Source organism: Neolamprologus brichardi, chromosome 10, assembly GCF_056152115.1.
Source record: "Neolamprologus brichardi isolate AB-2024 chromosome 10, ASM5615211v1, whole genome shotgun sequence".
Classification (NCBI taxonomy): domain Eukaryota; kingdom Metazoa; phylum Chordata; class Actinopteri; order Cichliformes; family Cichlidae; genus Neolamprologus; species Neolamprologus brichardi.
The window spans coordinates 24,915,257-24,928,428 of record NC_142113.1 but is presented as its reverse complement, the minus strand read 5'-3'; positions in this window follow the sequence as shown (position 1 = coordinate 24,928,428).

The following is a 13,172-nucleotide window of genomic DNA, read 5'->3' as shown; positions in this document are numbered from 1 at the left end:
TCAACTTTCAAGGGCCAATATCACTTTGTGAGACGAGTAGTAGTCAAAATGAGTTATAGTCCATAAAAGGCCTACATTTTTATACCTCACTTATCTCTGAGGTAAATTAAGACATTGCACAAAAAACACTTGATTCTGAGAGGGTCAGGTGCGAAGTTTTTTCCTTTCCTTTTTTTATGTAATGGTCCAATTTCGTCCCTTTTATTCAAGTAAAAGTGTCAATCCACCAATATTAACTGATCTAAGAATATAAAATAAAAATCTTAATTTTAAAAAGTAACAGTATCAAAAATTTATTTAGTTAGGGTACAAATTCAAAAATAATGTTGATGAATTACTGTTTGCCAGTTTAATAGTCAAGTTCAATGATCTCTAAGATAGTGATCCCTTCAGGAAAACACAAAATGGGATCTCATGATCCCATTACAAATGGGGCAGGGGGGAAAATCATATATTGAGGTTACAGTTTAAAAATGCTTAACAAGCAAGAATGTTAAGAACATTCAACAACTCAAAGAAATTCTGAATGTGATGAAGGGTATGAAATGAAAATGACTTTTTATTAATAGGTCACAAGACAGGTTGGTTGGCAATGACTGTCACAATGAGCTTTTGGCTGATGACTCCACATATGCGCATACAATGTTCTCAACAAGTTTATATTATTATGATTCATGACCATCTGATAAAATAAACATGAAAAAAAAAAACCTAAACAAAACTCCAATTTATAAACATTGTTTAAAAAAAGAAAAAAAGATGTTGCAGTGCTGGTGATTTTCCTCTGACTAAAATACCCCTGGGTAGGATGTGACAAATATGACAAATATGTAGGCTGCTTACAATGTAATGTGCCCTGAGATAGCCGTTGATGCTACCTAAAAATGCAATGATTTGATTTTGTAACTACAGTCCAGAATTCCCTGATAAAGTAACAAGTGAAAGTAGATGAAAAATAACATCAAAAAACAAAACAAAACAACATAGTAACCTAAATTTTATCCTCCACATCACCTTTATGGGTGGAAGAAGTATCTCCTCCCAATATTAAACAGCATACCTCAACATGTTGTGCCACTTGAGTTATTAAGCTGTCGTGATTTACATTACAAAGTTTGTGGGAGCATTACGTAACTGTGGACAAAAAACATTTTGCCTTTATGTGTATTATTTCGTTTCAGCAGAAGCGTCGTACTGTGTAATGCCACTAGATGGCGCAGTCGACATGAGAGAGTATATTTGAAGGATCTCAGTAAATACTAGAAATAACAACAAAATAATAGAACAATGGGGGGTACAATAGAGTCTTTGAAGGAAAGTACACTCATAAGCGCTTTAAAGTTCTTTTGAATCATTTAAGAAAAATAAATATAAAATTTTGTCAAAAGAGATTTAAAAGGTACATTCAAGAGAAGGAACATAACTGTACAGATCTTTTAAAACATTTTTTTTTTAGTTTCTAAATAGCACATCCAATGCAAATTCAATGGTTTTAAATTCTTTTCTTAAATAGTTGTGATGACTGTCATTATTATATAATACATGTTTTAATTTTGTTTGTTTTTTAGAATCTAAATCATGAGCTTTTGTTGTCTTTGGTTATTTTTTCTTGTACTTTGTAAACAGTACCTCTTAGCCTAAACAAGTGGTTCTTAACCTTTTTGGAGGTACCGAACCCAACCAGTTTCATATGCGCATTCACTGAACCCCTCTTTAGTGAAAAATAAAATACGATTTTTTTTTTCAAATTCAAGACATACATATGTTTTTTACTGGTGCACAAAATGAGCCGTGCATGTCACGGCGGAGGCTCTGCCGAACCCCTGAGACCGACTCACCGAACCCCTAGGGTTCGATCGAACCCAGGTTAAGAACCACTGGCCTAAACAATCTTCCTTTCCATTTTTAAACAAAATACAGGTACATTTTCTAAATGCATTATAATTTATAACTGTTTTTTCCCCGTCCCATCATCAGGCTTAGTGTAAAGACATAAGTCACACAAAATTACAATCTTCTCACAGTTCAGCTCTTTTTGTCACTGTCTTTGAGCTTAGCGTTTCCAACTAGAGAAGCAGTACTTGAATGCTGGAGGTTTCTTGAATGAACCACAGGACACGTTTTCCAGTGCTGTTCCCACCCTCAACTACTGTATGACATAAGATCACATAAACCTAACTAAACATAAAGTATGTAAGATTCTCAATGCAATAGAGTGCTTTAGTCTATTTAATATGCAATGGAAATATGGTAAACCAGTCTAAAAACAGAAAGAAAATAGCTATAAACAATAAATCATTTGTACCTGTAAAAGGTTAAGAAAAATGTTGGTTTTCTCTGTTAGGGTCACAATTTGTGATAAATACAAATCCCTATACAGTAGATTATGTAGGGACTGTATTTATAAGCAGTCTATGGGTCATCCATTTCTTTCTCATTTACATTACAACACTCTCCAGAATAAATATCAGCGATACAGACTCCCACAGCAAAAAGAGGGGAGAATACAAACAGGACTACGGCAAATATCAGGTGTCCACACACCCCACGGTAATGCTTAATTCCCTTCAGTATCCCTTCACCTTTCCCTCAGTTTCCTCGTTCCAGGTTTGCACTCTCACTGATTGGAGCTGACGTTCCAAGTTTGGGCACAGGTTTGTACACCTGGTAATGGTCCCGGTTGAAGTGCAGTCGGGGTAAAATGCACGTCTGTTTTTTTGTGTGGTTGACTTGATATATCTGAGGGGGTTATTGAACAATGGGCACCCAAAGAAAGAACTGCCTGGCCTGAATGCGATGCCTCGGATAATCCTGGGCAAGCTGCCTCAGTGCAGGACAAGTTGTCTGTTCCTGATTCAAGTGGCATCTGACGTGGCCTGGAGCAGGAATGTGTGGGGAGGATTATTAGCTTGTGAGATTGTTGAGAAGGAAGAGGAAATAAATATCAAACAATGCTTTTATGATGATAAAGAAACAAAAACCCTTAAATACAAAATGACAACAACAAAACAGAGTATGTGCATGCAATGATACTGTTCACAGAACCCATGGTATATTTATATAATATACCATACTAAAATAAAGCACTGGTTCTGACACAGTTATCATCCTAAATAATATATTATTAAGGAGAACAGAAATAATACAATCACTAACACTATTTAACTTACTTTAAATAATACACTGTATATAGACAGGCAGTTAGCTGTCTGTTGTCTTAACTCAGTCTAGGTCAGTACAGGATGTTACACGTTGTTCTGCCTAAGAAACTGATGCCAACAGTCTTCCTTTACCATGATTTAAGGATACAAGACAATAGGGGAGGAGATTTGGTATTACTGGGAACTTTTACCCTGTCTTATCTCCTTTTACACCTCAACCCAGTCACAGCAAAACATCAGCAGTTAACAAGACGTGTAGGCTATTCCAGTCATGGGGAAATGGGGAAACAGGAAGAGATCATTCCTGTTAAAGTGCTGGACAGCTCATGAATTCAACAACAGTGAGTTGTGTCTTTTGATTGTACAAAAACACAACTTTACGTACAATCAGGAGCACAATCGAGAGTGACAGGGTGTCTCTGAGCAGGGACGTTAATGAAATAATATACAGGGCTTTGTTAGATCATTAAGGAAATGCAATACCCGATATTCATAGTACAAAGAAAAAATGTAAAGGCAGGGCATGTAAGTGCATACACATGTTTGTGTAAGAGGAAATATTCTGTGTCAGCTTGATTTGTGAGCTCATGGTGAGATGTTGCAGATAAAATGGGGAAATTTTCTTCTTTCACTGGAAACTTTGATGTAATCTTTGATATCATTTTTGAAGCTCACATCAAACACCGACGAATTTTTTCACAAAGAAACCTTTGTTTTTGCTCGACCCAGAGGGATTTTCTTACTCTCTGTCTTTAACCCTCAAATCCACATCATTAAATCTATTGAAGAGTTTACTTTAAGACAGACACTATCTACAGCTAAAAAGGAAGATAGAGCAAACACACACATAAAAAATGTGTATGTGATGAAACTGATAAAGGGCAGAAGCTTTGACTTATAATGATGGTTCAAATGACTGGTCACCTGACAAATTCTTCCGTTTTTGGGATATAGCTTTCTCTCCTGATGCTGTCATGTGTGCCAGAGAGGAGAAAAGCACATTTCTTATTTGTTTCTCTGCTTGCAATGTCACCGGTTTTGAGTTTAACCCTCAAGAGACAGACTGGGATAATTTATGACCCCAGCAAGTAACAATGGAACAATGGATGAACCAAAACACCCTGACTATTATTACGTAATTACGATAAGTAATAAAAAAGTGCAGATAAAAAACTGTTGCAAAGGAACTTTCTACTGTAAAAATTAGGGGTGCAACGATACACAAAATTCACGGTTCGGTTCGGTTCGATACTTTGGTGTCACGGTTCGATATTTTTTCGATACAAAAAAAAAAGTTCATGCCTTTTTAATTTGTCATTTATTAAATTTTCACGGCACATTCTGACCACATCTCTGTGCGTTCATCATTTGTTTGAAGCCAGCTCACCTCCTGCAACCACTTTTCCGAGAATACGCGCTTCTTTTGTGGTTCGGACTCCTTCTGACATTTCTTTGGAGGCAGAGGTACATCACAGTAATTGCTTAAAGGAGCTTCTTCGACATTTTTAAGAGTTCTAAACAAATGTCTGTCCTCCTCCTGAAAATCTTATGTACGCAAACACACGTTGCAACTTCTTATCTTGTGTGCGTTTTTTATTTTGACAGCGAATGCGCACCTGCAGACCACTTATGTGCAGCCCTGGTTATTTAGCTCGTCATATTGCAGCCACAGAAATTCTTTTGTCCATAAAACCATAAAGCTGCACTTTCTTTTTGCCTTATAGTCTGATTTGTCATAACTTTTCCGTTTTGTGGTAAGCTTTTCTTTGGCTGTCACTTCTTCACCCTGACCTGTCTTATTTGGCTCAGCAGAACTAAAATATATATCCTGCTGCTTTTACACACGCACTCACATAACGCTCAGCGATTCTCTGCGCGATCCACCTCTCACATGTTTAAGCTTGCTGCGGGAGATTTCACTTGTCATGTTTGCATAGTAAGCTAATGATTGATAAGACTATGTCAGAGGAATTGGTGCGCAAATTATCATCACTCACCAATCAGTACTGTCGCTTTCTATACACAGTTCACGCGATTGCAAAGTGAAAGCAAAAAACAAGCGCAAATTCAAACGCGATTTCAATATGTCACATTGACAGTGGCTCACCGATGCCAATGACATAATTACCCAGCTACATTTCCGAAAGAATGCAAAAGCATTGACATAGATTTTTCCTTCCTACGATAGGCCGACGGGCAGGGCAGAGAGATTTTGGTAGCCCGACTGGAAAAATCGCTAGCGATTTTGCAAGCCCTGTATCTGATTGAGGAATCACTCATCTTTGGAAAAGAGAGTTTATTACAGAGAAATGGCTCTTTCCAAAATAAAAGCTATACTATACGCTTCTTCTGGGCTATATTCTCAGCAGCATATTAAACATATCAGGTCCCCATAAGGAGAATCATGTGCTAACGGCTGTCTAAATGACTCGGGTAAAGTTTGTAGCATGCTGCTTGTTGTTTTTCTCTGCTTCCACTTGTCTTTGCACTAGGATGATGTCGGCATAAATGTGCAGTCATATTTGTTGTGTTCCCACTAGTGCTGTCAGCGTAAATCTCGTTGGAATGACGTTAACGCCACAACACGGCAAATCTCCGTTAACGAGCTACCGCGGATCGCCCCGTGCGTGGGGCTGAACGGCCAACACGTTAACGAGCTAACTGCGCTAACACACTAGTTCCCACCAATGTAATTGAGCATTGCTGGCACATCCAACATACTGTTTTACTTTAGTCCATGACTCGCTTACCTTCAGGGTCATACTTCACATGAAAACCAAAATAGTTCCAAACGCCAGATCTGAATGAGGGTGGGGGAGGTTCAATTTGCCATGTTGCAAGGAGAGCTTAACTTCTGTCTGCTAGCTTGCCCTGCGCTCAGTGAATCGGTGTTCGACTGCTCCGCCTAGGCTGCACTTTCGAGCGCAGATCCACTGAGCGCTCAACACAGACAGCACCGTCAGAAGGAAAGTTGATAAAATAAATTAAAAATTTTGTATTGTTCGATACATATGCCTACCGAACCGAAAGCACTGTATCGAACGGTTCAATATCGATACGAGTATCGTTGCACCCCTAGTAAAAATGTAAGAGAGGGCATCATTTCATTGAAACAACAGAGATTACAAAGACATTTTACGTTCTATTCTAAGAACATTTCTAAGAAACTTCTACAAAAGTTTTGTCCTCACATAGCGACACAGTTTCCTTGTTGTGAAAGAAAGAAAAAAATCTGATCAACAAAAAGTGACTCAAAACATAAGAAAAGACTATAAGAAGAAGACTAAGGGTAGCTGTAAAACCTTGCTGCACTTTCTTGACTAAAAAAGCACAAATGTTGGTTTAATAATGGACACTGGACTGGTCCACACTGGACATTCTGGACTTTGTTTACACTAATTCGATTAGATGCGTGGTCATCTAATCGAATCACTTCATCACTAAATCACTTTAAGCATATTTGCACTGCACAAGACTTACAAATGTGGATTGCACAACACTTTCTTAATACATTCTTATATATTTCTATACTGTGTATTTGTGTATTGTGCATTTTGTTGTACAGTTATTTTATTTTCAACTTTAATCTTTATATTTTATTTTATTCCTTCCTAGTTAAATTGACCCTTTTTAATTTTCATATTTATTTCCTATCTTATTCATAGTCTTTATTTTCTTTAGGTCACGAGCAGTTGTGTAAGCATTTCACTGCATATCATACTGTGTATGACTGTGTATGTGACAAATAAAATTTGAATTTGAATTTGATTTAATGCAAGAAAAGTACAAAAGAATCATACAACTGTCTTATTGAAGTTACAGGACAAAACTGAACATTTTCTATTCATGGATCAGCTGCTCTTCATCCTCTCGAGGATACTTGAGGGTGCATGGGAGTTTGCCCAACCAGTCTACATGTGTTTTGTGGACTTGGAGAAGGCATTTGACCGTGTCCCTCGGGGTGTCCTGTGGGAGGTGTTGCGGGAGTATGGGGTGTCTGGCCCATTGCTACGGGCCATTCGATCCCTATACAACCGTTGCAAGAGCTTGGTTCGCATTGCCGGCAATAAGTCGGACTCGTTCCCGGTGGGTGATGGGCTCCGCCAGGGCTGCCCTTTGTCACCGATTCTGTTTATAATTTTTATGGACAGGATTTCTAGGTGCAGCCAAGTGGCGGAGGGCTTTCGCTTTGGTGGCCTCAGAATCTCATCTCTGATCTTTGCGGATGATGTGGTTCTGTTGGCTTCATCGGGTGAGGGCCTCCAGCTCGCACTGGAGCGGTTCGCAGCCGAGTGTGAAGCAGCGGGAATGAGGATCAGCACCTCCAAATCTGAGGCCATGGTTCTCAGCCGGAAAAGGGTGGAGTGCCCACTCCGGGTCGGGGATGAGTTCCTGCCCCAAGTGGAGGAGTTCAAGTATCTCGGGGTCTTGTTCGCGAGTGATGGGAGAAGGGAGCCGGAGATCGACAGACGGATTGGGGCTGCAGCTGCAGTAATGCAGACGCTGCACCGGTCCGTCGTGGTGAAGAGGGAGCTGAGTGTAAAAGCGAAGCTCTCAATTTACCGGTCGATCTATGTCCCTACCCTCATCTATGGCCACGAGCTGTGGGTAGTGATCGAAAGGACGAGATCGCGGATACAAGCGGCGGAAATGAGCTTCCTCCGAAGGGTGGCTGGCCTCTCCCTTAGAGATAGGGTGAGAAGTTCGGCCATCCGGGAGGGGCTCAGGGTAGAGCCGCTGCTGCTCCACATCGAAAGGAGCCAGCTGAGGTGGTTTGGGCATCTGACAAGGATGCCTCCTGGGCGCCTCCTGGGTGAGGTGTTCCAGGCATGTCCCACCGGGAGGAGGCCCCGGGGCAGACCCAGGACACGCTGGAGAGATTATATCTCTCGGCTGGCCTGGGAACGCCTTGGTGTTCCCCCGGACGAGCTGGAGGAGGTGGCTGGGGAGAGGGAGGTCTGGGCCTCTTTGCTTAGGCTGCTGCCCCCGCGACCCGGCCCCGGATAAAGCGGATGAAGATGGATGGATGGATGGATGGATCAGCTGCATATCTGGCCTAAGTCTTAAAATCATAAAAGTAATCAAGCATGGCTGTAACTTTTGAGTGGTATCATTCATTCTGAAGTATATGGGTTTTCAAATAAGACACTGATCTCCTGAGATCCAACCCAACCATAGAAATGGGCAGTGCATAAGAAAAGTCAAGAATAGGGTAAAGGAAGGGTGGGGCAGAGGAAGAGCAGTGAGAAGATTCGTAGATGTAGTGTAGAAGCATGCTGGATAGGGTGAGATAGAAGCAGATGATCCACTGTGGTGACCCGTAAAAGCACCTGCTAGAAGAAGAAGAAATCTTTGGTATAATTTTGGCAAACATATTAAAAATGGACTAAAATGCATGTTAGTTGTTCAAAATTATCTACTTTAAAATATTTGAGGTGATACAGCTCATAGCATGTTTTTGACTTTGGCAGCTGAACATTTTATCCATTTTGCTCCGACATTGTTCTTCCGCTTTTGTGTCACCTTTTTCTAGCCAACAGTCTTGTTAATGTTTCTGAAAGTGAAGGCTATTTATAGTAGGTGTCTGTGAGTGTGGGGGTGTATACAAGCCATGGGGATGTGTCCTTCACCACTGCTGTGAACAATGCTCTGTGCCAGACTCACAAACACTTATTTGCAAGAGGGAACTCAGTTAGTGTGGAGAACAGTATACATGCATATAGACTAACACATAAGCACACGGCAAATGTGCATGAAAACACACAGGGAAACAAAGTCACACTGCAAAGTCAAAGAGAAGAGGGAGCTTTGCAATTGCAACCCCTATTTTTTTTGTAACTTCAAAGGAAACTCACATCATTGGATGTTATTTGGAAACTAAAAGACTTGTAAAATAAAGTAAGTACACTAAAACTGGGCTACTGTTAACAGATATGAAATTTTAATTGTGTACCTGAAACAGTGGCTTTGACTTCTTGGTTGATTTTAAATATGGAAAATGTAGCACAAGTTAGCTAACAGCCAGTGACAAGCTGCAAGTGATGTTGAGGGTTCATGGATAAGTGGTATACAGTGTGGGAAATATTTTTTTGATTGCCTGCTGAATTTGTAAGTTTGCTCATGTACAAAGGAATGAACAGTCTTAGTTTTACCGTACTTTCATTTTAATGGAGAGAGACAGAATATCTACCCAAAATCCTGAAAACACGTTACATGAAAGTTATTAATTGAGGTGCACGCCACTGAGTGTTTCATTGAAACAACCCAGAAACAATAGGTGTGGATCCTACGAGGTAGAGAGGCGGAGTAATTAGTAAGGTTGTGTGAAGTGATGCAGAAGTATCCACATGGCAGCCATGAAAAAAGCTGGTCAAATTCTCCAAAAAATGCATTTCAGTGCTTTCTTTATTACCTTACCGATACATAGGATACACTGGACCATCTTTTATGGAAGCAGAGATGTCTGTGCACAACAAATGTCAAAGGTAATTTTTACATAACCAGTTAATAGAATCAGCTTCTTCTGAAGTTGTCACCTTGTGCTAAGAACATTTTTTTTAAAACTCTAGAAATGAAGATTAAGATTTAAGTTTAAAATGATGAACTTCATTACAGTATATATAATTTATGTCCTCAGTTTGAAAGCTGCTGTATAGCAGACTTTGGGATTATCATTCATGAATTTTATCTCTGTCACAGAAAGCCTCCACATTCCACCCAGTTCCATCAGTAATAGTAATATTTTTCACCAGTGGTTCTTCTGTATAAGAGCTCCATGAAACATTCTCTCCACCCCAGGGAAAAGGGTAACACTACCTGGGTCTGGGTGCAGTTTCCCCCTCCAGGGGCAAGGGTACCTAGACCCGGTTCTTAGAGTACGCTTGGGGAGTGTGATTGTGTGTACAGTGTCTATTTATGTCTGTCTCCACGTTGGGTGAGTGTTGAGTATTTGCATATGAGAGCATGAGGGTGGGAATGGATGTTTGTATCTGTGTGTGCCTGTTTGTCTGTGTCTATATGTCAGGTCAGGTATCAGACACCACCTCTCTAGGGTCATCTCAGGCCCTCCAAGGTATGGAGACCTATCTCCCCCCACCACTCCCCCTGCCAGTGGCAGACGCCCTCAGACATCGGTGCGTTGGTGGTTCTTTGTGTCCGGGCATGGGCGTCTAGGTACCTACCGGCTCACTCCTGGTGGCTGCTTGTCGGGGCCTGGAGCCTGGGGCTCGCTCGGACCCCTTCGGGGGTGGGGTGCCCTCGGCCTCTCGCCCTGGGGCTCGGTCACTCTGGCACAGCTGGCTGTGGAGCTCACGGGCACGTCACTGCAAACCCCCCCTGGCTTCTGCTTCGCGGCTGCTGAGTGACCCCTCATCTGGGGCTCTCCTCAGCTCTTTCTGGGATAGTGGCCCAGCAGCCCCTCTGTTGGTCTTCCTTGGTCTCTTGTGTTCTGGGGGCCTCTGGATGTCTGGAGTTTTGATCTCCTCCATACCTGCTTCATGCCCTGGAGGACGGGGCTATGGCTCCACACCCTCGAGCAGATCATTACATGAAGGAACCTTTTAAAAACAAGCGCGTTCATGCTCACAGGTGTACACACGGGTGCTCACACACACAAACGACACCCTTTTTGGCTCCTACCTCAAAGCACACTGTGCGCTGTCGATCTTACGTGCGGCACAATAATGTTTAATATTTAGTATTTACTGTTATATTCCCATAGATCATCGTAATAATGTTGTTTATTATATTGCTCTTTTTTTCTGCTTGTTTTCTCTTTTTTCTTTCTCAACAGGTGATCCAGGTGATCGATATATGTATTTTTTGTCTGCTTATTTTGTTGGTTTTTGTTTTTTTGCCCTTTATCACCTTTCCTCGTCCCCGCTGTTTTTCTTTCCCTCTTTCTTTCTCCCCTTTCTTTTCCCCAGTTAGGTCTGTCCCGTATTTAGCAGGTTAAAATAATAATAAGACAATAATTCTGATGGCAAAAGAGACAAATGAAAAAGAGCTCCATGAAACAACATTTTAGGAACACCTTAAGTAAAATACCTAAACTACAGTATCTCTATAGGCTTTGAGTTATCCTGATCGTGGTCGTTTTAAATGCTTAAGTTTAAGGCAACTGGACTTTTTTTTTTAAATAATATTTGTTTAATCAGCACTTACAAAATTATAGCACAAACTGCACAATTATTATAATGTGAACAGAGCAGCACAAGAATCAAAGACAAAGTTTACACTGAACAAAGCACTGAAATCCCAAAATAAACAGATATCTTTATATTTCATTTCAGGATCATCTGAGGATCATCTTCAGTTCAGAGCAGCTTCAAGAACCAAAAAACCTGTGTAAGGTATGCCTTTTGTTGTCTATTCTAAGGACATTTCACACCCATGTCAACAAATTACACATTATTTAAGGAGCCTCATGTAAGTGCAGTTGAATTCTCTGAACACTGTACTTCTCTTTTTCTGACTTGTTATTATTTCCCCTTAATATCTTTATTTAACTACATGGTGTTTTCTATTAGCTTCAATGAAAAAATAATTATAAAAGAGATATTTCTTTCTTTCTTTCTTTCTTTCTTTCTTTCTTTCTTTCCCAGATAACCTTAAACTAAATCAACAAATCCAAATCAACCTTATAGCCCCCGACCCCCGAGAAAATGTACTATAAAGCATAATTAATCTGGAGTAATAATGAATCTTTGTAAATATCCAATAAGCATGATTTACTAAAGAGCCATATGTAGATATAGATGTGGACACAGGTCAAACATAAGTACAAATAATAGTTTGGAATGCCAGTACAGTGCAAGTAAATATACGTTTTTGGTAAGTTCTGCTTTGAAGATGACAGATATTTGTAGTTGTGAAAATGTAAAAAATATGAAAAATATATAAATAGTTTTGGAAGAGGTGTATGTGTACACTGTCATATTAAGTGTCTTAATATGACAGTGTCTTAATATGCCCAATAGCATATTAAAACCCCCCACTACTGTTAAGCCAGATCAAGAACACCAGCAGAGGGCAGTACAGGAAGGCAGCTGAGGGTCACAAGCTCTTCTAAAAAAAATTTTTTGCTGTAACTGGAGAAAACAGAAAGGCTCAGATTTTTACAATCTGATATCCTACTTTGATTATGATTATTATCAATAATAATGACTGGACAGTTTGTCTATAGGATCTCCTGCCTTTTCCCTTTACTTTGTCATCTGGTGCCAATGCTTTCATTCACTGAAGCTTAAAGGTTAATAAAAAATGCTGTAACATTTGTTAAGATTGTATCAGTTAGATAAGATAAGGTTCAATGGAAATTTAAAAGGCTTCTTCTGCTGGTTTACAACAATTGCACTTATTCATTATTAGATAGGGTCGTGATTTTAGAATTTAATAAGATCATTAAGTTCATTTTAAAAAATTAACAAAAAAGGTTTATGTAATTTATGTATTTATTTGGTTTTACTGTCATGTTCATGATGCCAGTACAAGCAAGTGAAAATAGTAACCCACGCATCCATCCATCCATCCATCCATCCATCTTCTGCCACATATCCAGGTTCAGCCTCTACCTCACCCTGACCACCTCCCAGCTTATCCAAGGGGAAACTGGGAGATATAATCCCTGGAGTGAGTCCTGGGTCTGCCCTGGGGCCTCCTCGCAGTAGGACATGCCTGGAATACCGATTGAGTCCACGAGGCATCCTTGTCATCCTTGTCAAACTACCGTAAAAGGCTCCTTTCGATGTGGAGGAGCAGCGGCTCTCCAAATCCCTCTCAAATGGCCGAGCTCATGACCCTAAGGGAGAACTCACCCACCCTACAAAGGAAACTCTACCGCTTCTATTCGTGATTTTGTTCTTTTGGTCACTACCTAGAGCTCATGAACACAGGTGAGGGTGGACAACGTAGACTGACAAATACATCAACAGTTTCACTTTTATGCTCACCTTTCTCTTCACCACAACAGATCATACAGCCACCCCAATCCATCCGACAGTCTCACACTCC